The sequence below is a fragment of the Tamandua tetradactyla genome, chromosome 16 (genome assembly GCF_023851605.1).
Source record: "Tamandua tetradactyla isolate mTamTet1 chromosome 16, mTamTet1.pri, whole genome shotgun sequence".
NCBI classification, from domain to species: Eukaryota; Metazoa; Chordata; class Mammalia; order Pilosa; family Myrmecophagidae; genus Tamandua; species Tamandua tetradactyla.
Window position 1 is genome coordinate 63084978 of NC_135342.1, and position 14336 is coordinate 63099313.

At 36.4% G+C, this 14336-nt stretch overlaps 1 protein-coding gene across 1 annotated transcript in view; it reads left to right on the forward strand.

Moving 5' to 3' along the window:
• TANGO6 (transport and golgi organization 6 homolog) overlaps window positions 1-11573 on the forward strand; it is a 294759-nt gene extending 283186 nt beyond the window's left edge. The window contains exons 20-21 of the transcript XR_013163629.1: window positions 6067-6161; window positions 7152-11573. The gene's annotated coding sequence lies outside the window, so the exon portion shown is untranslated. The remainder of the gene's footprint in view (window positions 1-6066; window positions 6162-7151) is intronic.
• The last annotated feature ends 2763 nt before the right edge of the window (window positions 11574-14336 follow it).

A 14336-nucleotide genomic window follows, 5' to 3' on the forward strand; every position in this document is an offset into this window, starting at 1 on the left:
CAATAATTAGATCATCTCTCACTTCATCATCTCAAGCCATTATACTCATTATCCTAAAACCTGCCCATCTTTTGATATTATAAAGCTATCAGTTACTTCAGTTTGGGAAGACAGATTTTAGGCCTATAGGCCTTCTGTTCTCCTTGTGTCACATAGCAATAAACTTTCTCCTTTTGAAACCCCAGTGTCATAGATTAGGTGTTAATGCACATCAGGTAAAGAATGCTGGGTTTGCTTGGTATCAATTTGGTGACTCTGGTGGGACTTTAGGAATAAGGAGTCCAACTGCCCAAGTCAGGAGGGCCGGTAGGACAACTAAGCACAGTTATTGAGTCTTTGGCAGCCACATAGACCCTGTTGGCCTATAGGCTCAGTGACCATGTTTTTATGCCCTTGCTGGCACCCCAGACTCATCAGTGCCTTGAAGCTTCAAAGGGAGAAACCATTCCAAAGTCCCAGGTCCAGACACATCTGACTGGGAGAGTAGGTCATCAGGGCAGAAGTGGATTAGGAAGTCAGTAAAGGGGCTCAAGATCCCTAGACCAGGATTCGAGGCCCTAGGTCCCACTTCCAGAATGTTCCCCCTTGCTCTGACCTCTATACTTTTCTGTTTTCTGAGCATTATTATGTATGAGGTTTGAGGCTCTGACCTGAGTCTGTCTGTTGAGTATACTCCTAATGTGTGTGTGTGTGTGTATAATGTGTATATATATATATATATATTTTTAAATAAGTACTCTGACAATTACTATTTAATGAAGTGTTTAGTGTCTCTCTAATTGTTAATTGGTATGTTACTTAGAGTGTCTGTTTTAATTGTTAATTGTGTATTACTGCCTTTGTATTGTTCAAATGTTCCTAATTAATTACTGGTTACTGAAACCTTTAAAATGGGAAATTCTAAGACTAACAGCATTCTTAAATGTGGCCCCTTGGACTGTATTTTCAAAAATTAGAAAGATTTTAGTTACAGAAAAAAACAAAAACAAAAAACAAAACAAAAAAAATGGTTTCTTCCTATAACACAGTCTGGCCTCAATATGATTTAGAATAAGGAGAAATATAACCTGAGAATGGTTCCATAGAAAAGAATACTGTCTTACAGTAGAGTTGTTCTGCAAAAGAGTGTAGAAATGGGATACAATGATTTATATTCAATCCTTTGTCTCTCTCAGCAATCAACATTGATAAGAAAATGTAAAATTTTACCTGTAAAGATTAGCAGAGAAAAGAAAAATGTTCTCCCTGATTCAAATCCAGAAGATTCAAAAGAACCTTTGTTAACTTTTTCATCTGCTCCACCTCTACCCTATAACTGAGGGATCGGTAGACCAGGAAAGGAGGAAGCTCCCCTAACTTCTTCTTCCTCTGCATCCCTCTTTATGGGAGATAAAAGAGCCTGAGATAGAAATAGTCTCCCCCTCTCCTATCTGTCAGGGTACTTAATTCAGCTAGGAGACACTGGCAAACACCCACCCCTCTGGCAAATGCCTATAGGGTGACACAAAACAGGGTGACACAAAATGATTTATATATGTAAATACCCCATTCTCCACATGGAATTTATATAACTGGGGGAAAAAATGCCCACCCTATAGAGAAGATCCAAAATAAAAAAAGAGCTTAACTTGCTGTGATATTAGCAACCTATAACCCAAACTGGGCTAATATTCAGACCTTATTAAGTACCATAATTACAGAAGAATGGAGAATAGTAATAGAAAAAGCAAAACAGAAAAAAATTAAAAAAAAAAAAAAACAAGAAGAAAATCCTAACAACCCAGTGTACACTAAAGCAAATTTAGCCGCACCAGTAAGGAATCCAAATAATGCTGATGACTGAGCTAAATTAGAGCTTTTTAAAAAGTATATTATTACCTAGGTCATTATATAAGATTCTACAAAGGTTCCATGCACTAGGGTAACTTTCCAGAAATCTACAATTTCCATATGGGCTCCTTCCTGGACCAGATAAGTCCTGAAATGCAGAGGGGCCAGTCTCTCCAGAACATCAACTAGATCCATACCCCTATCCCATATTATTGACAGCCCCTTCCAACATGAAAAAGTTAGAATGGACATAGCACAAGTACCCCTAAAGAGTGGGAAAAAGATCAAAGGTGATGGTGGAGTTATACAGGGAAGGGAGGGTTTAACAAATGAGTATGATTGTTGAATCATAATATTGATATCTATTTTAGTCACCAGTATCTTAGAGCAGCTAGAAGTAAAAACCTAAAATTGTGGAGCTATAACCCATACCAAACTCTGAAATCTGTTCTACAACTAATCGTTGCAATATGCTTTGAAATTTTCTTTTTTGGTATTTGTTATTTTTCACAAAAAAAGAAAAAAAAGTTGATTGTGATGATAAATGCACAGCTATATAACATTGTGAACCACTGATTGTACACCTTGAATGATTACATGGTATATGAATATATAATATATATATCAATTAAAAATAAATAATTTTTGAAAGGTATATTATTGCAAGTGTGCAGAATGGAGTCCCTTAACCTAAAAACTGAACAAAAGTGAATAAAACACTACAAGAACCAAAGAAAGTCCCTCAGCTTTCCCTGAAAGAATTTATACTACTTACCAGCAATACACTAATATAGATCAGAAAAGACCAGAGAATGCCAAAATTGTAAATATAACCTTTATTACTCAGAGTTTTCTTGATATAAGAAGAGAGCCATACAAAATAGAGAACTAAGACCACTTATCTCTAAGTTGTTAAAATCGCCTTTAAGCTTTATCACAACAGGGCCAGTACTTCAAAAGGCAAACAGCACTTCCTGGGCCTCTAATAAAAGAAACACCTCTCCTCTCAATCTCTGATCAGGAGCTTTGGGTGACAATACAGGTGGGAAAACAATAAATTGAGTTTATTAAAGCAGGAGATTAAGTAAAACCTAATGCAATTTTCAACCAGTCAGCTATTACAACAGGAATGTCTGGTAAAAATGCAAAGAAACCATTACTAGAGCAGCTAGACTGCCAAAATAAAACCCAAAATTTAAAGCATACCTCCCTGTAAGCACCTAAATTGTTCAATTTCCTTTGTAGGGAAAAGCCAGTTAACCAAGTTAGATGCCCAAATAACTTTTTCTCCAGATTGTTTATCAACAGAAGTGCCTTCAGGACAAACTTCTGCATTGTAAACGGCGCTGCTGTTCCCTTTGAAAGACAAGCAAATCACCATTATCCCAGAAGAAATCGCAAAAGCTATAAAACCAAACACCTTCGGTGATAGAAACCCGGATGTGCAAAATAATAAGTAAAACTCCAACCAGGTACTATAGATCATACTAAACAACATTTACTTAAACTAAAATCCAGAGAAGGAATTACTCCATTAATAAGATATGTGGATAGTATCTTAATTACATCATATCAGAAAAAATATATAATTCAAATTAGTAAGTTTTATATTTCTATATTTGTTTTCGTGTGTCTAATTTTCTATTTGTGTCTGTCTGTTCAATGTATGTTTTCTTACCTCTCATGGTAATTCCAAATTAACAAACAAATATTCTTAAAAGAGCTCTATTCAAATTGTTTAAAGATAAATAAGCACCCACATACAAAAGTTAGTACTCCTGGAGTCCCAGAAATGAAGAAAACTGAGCTTCTAGTGCGCTTTAAATTTCTCCTGCTTTCCCCCTCTGTGTCCTGGCTTAAAATAACTCCCCAAACCTACTGAAGACTCGATGGGTTTAGAAAAAAATCAGTCTCATCAGGCAGACCTATAAGCCTAGACACTCAGACCTTTTTACTCTAAGCCAGGAAGATTCAGGGGGCAGCACTGTCAAAGTCTTGAAGACCCTGAGCTCTTAAATTCGAAATCCATCTCTGCATGGATTACTAGTGAAAGTTATGTAGAAATCTATCTGAATAGACAAAATTATTCGGAACAAAAAAGCTAAGAAATCCTCCACATTCTTTCTATCTCACCTATCCATGCCCCCCCCACCCCAAGTCCTTCTCCTGAACCTTAACCAAATTCAAGCAGAAATCATAAAAACAAAACCAGTTAAGGCGAAAGAGTTAGGTGCAGAAAAGATAAGAAAAGTGTAGATTTGGCTTAAAAATTCTTTCTACTGGGCTTGGAGATTAAGAATGATAAGGACAGACCTAATTGATCACCTGAACACCTGGGTGCTTGATAATCCTATCTTATTCTGACTTTATCTGTGACTACAAATATTCCATCAGAACCACCCTAACTGAATGTGAAAAAATATCAATTTATGAAGTGATATTGCATTGTTGATACTGTCTTCAATTACCAGTGATGCTAAATAAATTTTTGCATGTTCTTATATATGTTTACATATTTGTGAATTGTCTCTTTAAATTTAATGTTCATTTTTATCAATATCTTGATTATCCTATATATAACTGTATAAGTATGCAATGTGAATGTACAGTTTCTTCCAAAAATGTATAATTTCTTCTTCAAAAAAAAGAATGGGCCATGGTGGTTCAGCAGGCAGAGTTTTCGCCTGCCATGCTGGAGACTTGGGTTCGATTCTCAGTGCCTGCCCATATAAAAAAGAAAAAGTGCTTTTTGAAGAGTGCTTCAAAAAAAAAGGACAGAAAGACTGTTAAGGAATAGGCCATGTTTTGCATGGTGTGTCCTATTCTTCCCCAAATTAGAATTTTTTTTTTCTAACAATACTTTTGCAACAGTAGCCACAGAAGACAAATGGTTACTAAAATATATTTCTAGCCTTGGGATGAGGGTAATTGAATAAAATCCAGTTGCCAAATTGAAAAGCTCCAATAGGTAATGGAAAATATCATTAAGAGCCATGAAAAAGTTTTCCTGGATTATGCGTGGACAAGTTAAACAATTAAAATATGTTTTCCAGTTTCCCAGTGCCTGCCCATGCAAAAAAAAAGTTTTCCAGAGTCTGATGATCATTATGCTTTTGAAGTTCGTAAGTTTAGGGAACTGTAAAAACAAAGACCTTTTTAACCTCCAGTGGAGGAGAAAACAATTTTTTTTTTTTTACATTACTGGCTACCATACTAATATCAAGAGAGTTGCTTCAGAAACTATACATACTATATTTCACTAAAATACTGATAAAATGGTAAAGAAAGCAATATTTCTGGAAAACATCCACTATAAACTATCATTGTTAAGCGCAATACAAGCACACAATTTTATAATCTTTAGATATATTCTCCCTAAATTTATGTTACTGATAAAATAAAATAACATATCTATTAGATCTTTAAGATGATGAAAATGTAAGTTTGAGTTTAATGAATTCGAATTATTATTTTTTGACAAACTTTATTGTGTTTTATAAGTTATATAATAAAAAGCACTTCAAAGACCCCGTTTAAAGTATGCAGGTATATAAAGTATGCAGAATATGCCTTATTAAAGAAAAAGTATAATTTTGTCCTAAAGTAAAATAACTAGCTTTCACAGAATAAGAAGCAGAATTATACAACATAATACGTGAATAAATATAGAAAGTTGCAAAGGATTTATAAAAGTATATTTTGTTTGTCATAGTCAGTGCTGACTAAAATGTAATAAGCTCATTTAAGGATGTGGTTTTGTCCTAAAAGGAAGTAACTGCTTTTTGCACAATACAAAGCAGAAATGTGTAGGGAAAAATCTAAATGATTAAAAAAGGTTATAAAAAAGGTTTGTGGAAATGAATGTTATTTATTGTCAATGTTGACTAACATTTAATAAAAAGTTTTTATGTCAAACATTAAATCCATGCAAAACAAAATTTAGTTTACTCTCTTAAAATAAAGAAATATTCTTAAATTGTTAGTCTTTTCTTATTGAAAAATTATGAAGTTTTTCTTAACCATCTAAGTGTTCTATTTAGGAAAAAAATACTCTACATTAACATTCTGAATCAAACCCTAAATGGGATCTTTTTAAATTTCAAATGATTACAAAGGATTTGTTCTTTTACCTTGTAAAATGTAAGATGGTTCCTGAAAATCCTAAAGAATACCCTGGGCTCTGAGACTCTATAAGAATTTGTTAGTAAATTTATTTTATTTTTTCATCATCTTAAGGCCTCCAGATGGTTCCTATGCCAGATAAGACCTGAAACCCAAAGGTACCAGTCTCTCCAAGAACATCATCTAGTCTCATTCCTCTACTTCATAAGGTCAGTACCCCTTTCCAGCCTAAAGAAGTTAAAGAATTGTCATTCCCCAGATATACCTGATAATTGAAAGAATGATCAAATGAGAGGGATATTAGGGTTTAACAAATGCTTATGACTACTGACTCATTATATAGATATTTCTTTTTAATTTCTAGTGTATTAGAATAGCCAGAAAGAAGTACCTAAAATTGTTGAACTGTAATCCAGTGGCCTTGATCTCTGACAAAGATTGTATAACATATAGCTTTAATAGTGTGACCATGTGATTGTAAAAACCTTGTGACTGACACTCCCTTTATCCAGTATGTGGGTAGATGAGTACTAAAATAAAGACATGCATGAAAATAATAATAATATTAATAATAATATAATAGGTCAGGAACATGGGGATAATAGCTCTACGTAAAATATGAACAAAAGTTATACTACTACTTTAATAATCTTTCACTAATTGTAACAAATGTAACTACTATTAAAAAATAGAATTACATAAAAAAATTATCACCAATTGTAACAAACTTTCCACGCCAACACCAGTGTTGGTGGTGGAGTGGTGTATGGGAATCCTATATTTTATGCATGACTGCTCTGTAAACCCACAACCTCACTAATAAAAATATTTTTAATTAAACAAATGAAAGCAAAATAAAGGCAAACTAGATGAAAGGAAAGTAAGGTGCTGAAAATAGTTGCATTTAATATTTTATAAGTTGCACAAGAAATGTTTGGGAAGTGTAAAGTTAGTAGGGATTTTCTAACCTTCTGCTTGTTAAATTTGGATGGATGAAATATTATTCACATATTTAGAAACTGTATAAGATCCTTAAAGACTTAATTATGTTCTTACTGTCTATATTATGTCCTGATACTGATCTGCATAATATTGGACAACAGTATGATGATATTAATCATAGTTTTAGATATTTTTAAAAAATCATGTCACAGAAACAACTAAATTTCCTTATCAGTTACATTGTTTTACTCTGATAGGCTTCTCTAAAAATGCATGCAGGCAACTTACAAGTCGGACTTCATCTTCAATAAAAAAGGACTTTAAAAGAGAAGCAAGGCAAGTCAATAAATTATATTCTACCTGTTAATTCACATAACTCTGGTAAAAGTGTGAGAATCAAACAGAACAACAGCTGTAGTCTGTAATTAATGACTTCAAAATAAATTGTCAAATTTTTTTTATTTCTAGAAATTAGGGCCTAGATTGTAAGATTTTGCAGCAGCCACATTGGTTCCTGAGCTTTAATTATTATTTCTAAATTCTGAGATGCTTTGCTCTATGAGTGTAACCTAGCTACTCCCTGGAACTTCAGGTGTCTATGTGACACCTGAGACTCAAGTTTCTCCAGCTCTAAAGGTGCTAAAGAAGCAGCATTAATTCTAAAAGACAACTCCATAAAATGACTGTTAAAGAAGCTAAAGAAAGAATCAGACTTCAGTTGAAGTAGGGCTGATCTAAGTGACTCTGAATACAAGGTCAAACATAATATTATCTGTATTTTAAATATTTAATTTCTGTGAGAAAACAAAAAAGAAAAAGTTTTTTTAAATTTTTTTTAAACATAACACACAAACATGAACATTCTTACTATATGATCATTCCATTCTGGGTATATAGTCAATAATTCACCATATCATCGCATGATCATTTCTTAGAACATTTGCATCAATTCAGAAGAAGAAATAAAAAGAAAAAAATTCATACATACCATACCCCTTTCATTGATCACTAGCATTTCAATCTACTAAATTTAACATTTGATCCCCCTAATTATTTATTTTTAATCCATATGTTTTACTCATCTGTCCATAAGGTAGACAAAAGGAACATCAGACACAGGTTTTCACAATCACACAGTCACATTGCAAAAGCTGCATCATTATACAATCATTTTCAAGAAACATGGCTACTGGAACACAGCTCTACAGTTTCAGGCAGTTCCCTCCAACCTCTCCATTATACCTTTACTAAAAAGGTGATATCTGTATAACACGTAAGACTAACCCCCAGGATAACCTCTTGACTCTGTTTGAAATCTTCTGTAGCACACTATCTAGTTTAACTGGTCTAATCAGTTCACTTAGAGGGCCTAACTCAGCCTCATTTAACGTAGAACCTCGGTTAGAGAATACGCTCTTGCTACTCTGTACAAGTTAATGTAATACCTGATATATTTCAGAGTGTTTTAGACATAAAATGAAAAGTATTTGCAAAGTCCTTTGAAGGACAGAAAAGGAAAGATATAACCATTAAACCTCCCCATCTGGGGTGAATTTCTACTATATTTTCAAGCAATAAGGGAATTCCAATTTACTAAAACTGTAATCAAGGAACATTGCTAGGTCTAAATCTAAGGTCCACTCTCTTTTTAAGAAAATATAAATGCTCTCCATTTAAACTTATAGCAGGGAAACCTATGAAAAACTCTAGCATACATGAGCTCTGCCTCATAAATAAGGGAAAATGCTAATAAGCTAAGCCTTCAATCTTGAGGCTTACACTTATAAAACTTATTTCTGTGATGATGTAATACCTGACTCACCCCCTGAAAACATCTTTGTTGCTCAAACGTGTCTGCAAATGAACTCCCTTCCCCCACTATGTGGGACATTACTTCCAGGGGTGAGCTGCCCTGGCACTGTGGGATGAGCAATTCTTTCTTGATTAAAAGGGAAAAAAGAAATAAAATAAAGTTTTAATGGCTAAGAGATTTCCAAAAGAGTCAGGAGGTATTTTGGAGGTTACTCTTAGGTAAGTTTCAGCCAGAAATTGCCAACACTGTTGCTGAAAACCATAAGGAATACTCCTGGTTCTATCTAAAAATGTATCAAAAAGTTATTTTCCCAATGTGACATAGTTATAAATCACTTAATCATAATACATCTACTCCTTTTATTTAAACTTATAATCTTCAGTTTACTTATTAAGTTTATTTTCAGAAATTTAAGGCCTGCAGATTGTTCCTATCTAAGTTAAGCTCTGAAATCCAGAGGTACCAGTCTATTCAGGACCAAACACCAGTTTTATTCCTCTACCCTGTAAAGTTGACACCCTTTTCAGCATGAAGAAGTCAAAGTGGTCATCATCCAGATACCCCTCAATATTGAGGAATGACCAAAACAAAAGGGAGGAATTATAATAGATAAATTAAGAATTAACAAATAATTAGGATGACTGAATCATTATATAGATGCCTTTTTCTTACTTTCTAGTATATTGTAGACTAGACAAAAAGATATACCCATAATGACTGAAACCACTGAATTGTAACCCAGACGTCTTGATCTTTCATAATGGTTGTATAACTATATAACTTTTATCTTGTGATTGTAAAAACCTCCTAACTGGCCCTGCTTGTACTCCCTTATCCTATTGTACAACTTTGGAGTCTTAATAAAGGAACTTAAGTCATTCTAGAACTAACCACCCAATTCCTATACTATCTTACTAGACAAAGCAAGATCTAATCAAAATTAGCCTGTCCGATATAAATAATAGCTTAAGCTTTAACCTATAAGTGACCTATACCTCATTATAATACTAAAAATCATGCCTACTGTGCTGGTTTGAAAGGAAGCATGTCCCCTAAGAAAAGCCATGTTTTAATATAAGTCCCATTTCATAAAGGTAGAATCATCCCTATTCAATACTGTATATTTGAAACTGTAATGAGATCATCTCCCTGGTTGATGTGATTTAGTTAAGAATGGTTGTTAAACTGGATTAGGGGATGACATGTCTCCACCCATTTGAGTGGGTCTTGATTGGTTTATTGGAGTCCTATAAAAGAGGAAATATTTTGGAGAATGAGAGATTCAGAGAGAGCAACACTACAAAGCAGAGAGTCCACCAGCCAGCGACCTTTGGAGATGAAGAAGGAAGACACCTCCCGGGGAGCTTCATGAAATAGGAAGCCAGGAGAGAAAGCTAGCAGATGACACCGTGTTCGCCATGTGCCCTTCCAGCTGAGAGAGAAACCCTGAACTTCATCGGCCTTCTTGAACCAAGGTATCTTTCCTTAGATGCCTTTGATTGGACATTTCTTTAGACTTGTTTTAATTGGGACATTTTCTCGGCCTTAGAAGTGTAAACTAGCAACTCATTAAATTCCCCTTATTTTAAAAGCCATTCCATTTTTGGTATATTGCATTCTGGCAGCTAGCAAACCAGAACACCTACCATCATATTAAAGCCACAATTTTTTTACATACGTTCTATAACTAGGCACATAGTCTGTGCATGCTCCATAATTAGATCATCTCTCAATTCATTTTCTCAAGCCCTTGATACTCATTATCTTAAAACTTGCCCATCTTTTGACACTATGAAACTATCAGATTCGATTCCTGGACCATGTACCTCTTTAAAAAAAACCGTTGGAGTTACTGCAGTTTGGGAAGACAGATTTTAGGCCTATAGGCTATCTGTTCTCTTTGCTTCGTGTAGCAATAAACTTTTTTCCTATTGAAACCCTGGTGTCATAGATTAGCTGTTTTGTGCATTGGGCAAAGAACCCCATATCAGATCAGTATCAATTGGAAATACTTACTTTCAGGAAAAGCCTCGTTTCAGGGTACTCCAAGAGCCCATTTAATGTGAGCCTGTCCCCTTATCCAGGATCACCATGATGAGGGGATGAAAAGATGCTGTAAACAACCAAGCCCTGGGCCCTGGGGTGGGGCTGCATTGCCAGGAGGAGGGAGTATCTTTTTATAATCACACAAATGTGCTGGTTGAACTAACACAATTCTACATATTGCCCCCTTCCCTGCTAAATTACTGCAAAGGAACAGTGGAGGGATTTAAATAAAGCAAATTACTGGGGTTTTGGCTACCACTAATCCTATATCCCTGCCCTCCCATCTACCTGGAAACAACTGTTTACTGCTTTCATTGTAAACTGATTTTGCCAAACCTTTTCCACATGAACCCACGTATGATATAAGCTTCACCCCACCCAATGTACAAGGAAATTCTGTGACTTAGAATTCATACCATTCTATAGTAACTTTTTATTAAAAAATTATTATACTTATTGAAAGAAAATTTGGAAAATAGATAAAAAGGTAGAGAGGAAAAAACTCACTGTTTCACACCCAAACAAAGCTGAATATCTGGACGAACTACCCTCTTGCCTTTTAATTCATAGGATTCAAATAGAAAACAACATAAATGTAATCATTCACACATAGTTTGTTTGCCGCCCTTTTCACTTAACACTGCATTATAAGCATTTTTACATATTCCTACATTCTCTTTGTGAACTTAATTTTTAGTAGCTGCATAATATTCCGCCAATAAGGTAGATTATGTTTGAAAATTTCCTCCTGCATTTTTTTTTCTGCATTCACCCAGGGAAGAGAGAAAGGGGAAAAAAAGAAAAGAAAAATGGCCACGACAAGTTTTTTTTGCTGTTTTTTTTTTTTTTTTTTTTGTCTAGGATTCCAAAAGGAACATCTGCAATCCCCCCCCCCCCCTTTTTTTGATATTCAGTTATTGCTCCAGCATACCCTCCTAGCCTGACCTGCAAGCCAGCATAAAAGAGCCTGGCTCCTTAGTAGGGGCTGACCTAATCTGTCTCCAGCACAGCAGAAGGCCCATTAATTTGAAATGAAAACAGTTCTTCTAAGGAGAAAGAGAATGGGGTTAAAATCTAACCATTGTAACTGCAGGACAGAAAAATCCTTAAAGATCTATTTCTTCAAACAGCACCCAGAATTGGTACTGATTACAGACGGACTCCTTGTCACTAAGAGGAGAAAGTTATGAAAGGATAACTTTGTTTGGTAGTTGCTGCCTTATATAGTCAAGGCACACGTTTTCTACTTTGAATTATATATTAACTGGTTTTGCAGATCAAGCCAACTTGGAGAGAAAACCCTATTTAGTCAGCTGGGGGATAATAACCTGGTACTATTTTAAATTCACCTTCACTAGCTTCAAGAAGCTTTTTATTGTGGTCAGCCCAGGAGAAACTGATGGGATGGAGCCTGGGGGGAGGGTATGTGCTTGGGCATGGAGGTCTGGGCAGTCTGTTTTGCTTTGCGAGAAGTTGTGGGCTGGATGCCAGGAAGGGGCACTGAAGCGTGAGGTCAGAGGGAGGAAGGGAGCACCCTGTGGAGAGAACGCAGCTCTTCCCCCGCCCCTACCTCCTCCCTCTGCCCAAGTCATTCACTAGGAGACCAGCAGGGCAAAACGGGGGGAGGGAGAGAACACCTGGTTACTGGCAAGGTTGTTCTGCAGCCGCAAGCACCAGTGATGAGAGATTGGATGGCAGACTCCTATTTGTGCAAGAAATTTAAGCATTTCATGAGCTTGAATTTGAAACTTAGTTGACAGGTAAGATCTTTGTAGAACTGTCAGTTGTAGGTACCTCAAATCTTCCAAAGCTCTGAGAACAGCCCCTTCAACTCTCCAAACTAGCAATCTCTTTCTCTTGCTTATTCCTCCACCTCTACCATGAGTTGTCCTCAAGGCAGTTTCTTGACCTTACCTTCATTTCCTGAAGGCAGCACCAACCGTCCTCATCACAGCCCCTTCTCAGGCCTTTGCTTTTGGTTAACCTGCCTCCTAGCAGGTCTCCTATCCCCCATTATCAGTCTTTACCCCAAAAAGACCACCAGCTCAACCATCCCCAGACAGTAAATGTAACCAATCACTCCCATGCTCAGATATCTTACATAGTTTCCAAACTCCTTAGTCGATCACTTAAGGCCCTCCAGAAGCTGTCCTCCTCAAAGCATTCTCTTCCTCATAGCAGCTAAAACTGATCAGCACTTCCTATGTAACAGGGAGAGTGGTCAGCTCTTTTGTGAAAAGTTTGGTTTTATCGAGGCCTCTCTTTACACCTACTCCTATACCCATTCTTGTTCTTCATCTACTTTTCCTATCCTGGAATATTCTTTCCTTTCTAATACAATAGCCAAGATCATGAAACCTGACCCAACCCATTCCAGCTCACGAAGATCTCTTTCTTGAAATCCTCCAACTCCTCTAGTCAGATTCTCTCAATGATGTTTAATTATAAACTGCCATGTACAGTAAATTTCCATGTCTTCAAACTGATAACCTCGTAGATAGGAGGGATCAGCTCAGAGCTGGGCTTCAGTGTTTGGTAAATGAATGTCGAAGTCCGGCATATATCTTCTACTACTGAGTCAAATAGGAATGCTTTTCCTCTGCAACTTGTGCAAAAGCCAATTCAGCAACATCTGAATCCATGTTTTTAAATGATTGGGTATGGAATTAGTTCTGTTCTAAATCCTGACTGGTAAGAAGAGATAAACTTGGGCTTTATTGTATCAACCCCTTAAAAAGCATCTCCCACCCACTTCCCCCTACAGAGATGAATGCAAATAAGGCCCCACAAACTGGATGTTAATTACAAGCAAATCTGTGGTACAGACTGGACACAATGGCAAAGACTTACCTGCTTTATAACACCCAGGTCCCTTCCCCTGCAGATCAGAAAAGGGGAATATACTCCCCAGGGAAGACATTTAGGGGGCAAAACCAGTTGATATGGGCAGAATGATTACTGTTCTCATGATGTTGCATTTGGACCCACTGTTCATTTGGGAGTTCATTTAGGAGTTCATTTAGGAGGTTTTAATGTACTCGTGAGGTTGTACTGAGCCATCCCACCATCTGAAAGACTCCATAGAGCCAGCAGTAAGCCTGTGGGACACAGCTGGAGCCTTAGAAACCAAGTTGGCATGAGACGATCCTGGGCCAGCGTCAGAGCACTTGCACCCAGAGAAGCCATGCTGCAGTTGTGCTGGGATGGCAGAAAGGATCCTTCCCAACTGGCTGCTCCGTTCTTTGAGCTTCTGAACCACTCCCTTACAAGCAGCGAGTTGCTTGGATATGACCCACAGATACATTTTGCTTGGCCTGCAGAGTGTTTTTTGTTTGTTAGTTTTAACATGTGAATTAGTTGCCAACATTGAAAAATTAGGAGATTTCATATAAGCAACTGGATTTTTTGCCTTCTCTAAAACAGAGGATCTGGCAACACTGGGCTCTATCTTCCCCACGAAGATGATCCTTTAAATGGGGCATGTGCTTCCTATCAAGCTGATGTACTCAGTTTTGTCCCTGCTTAGTTGCATCATCCAAAAGGTTGCAAATAGCAAGTTTGAGTGAACATTTAGGTTAGATAG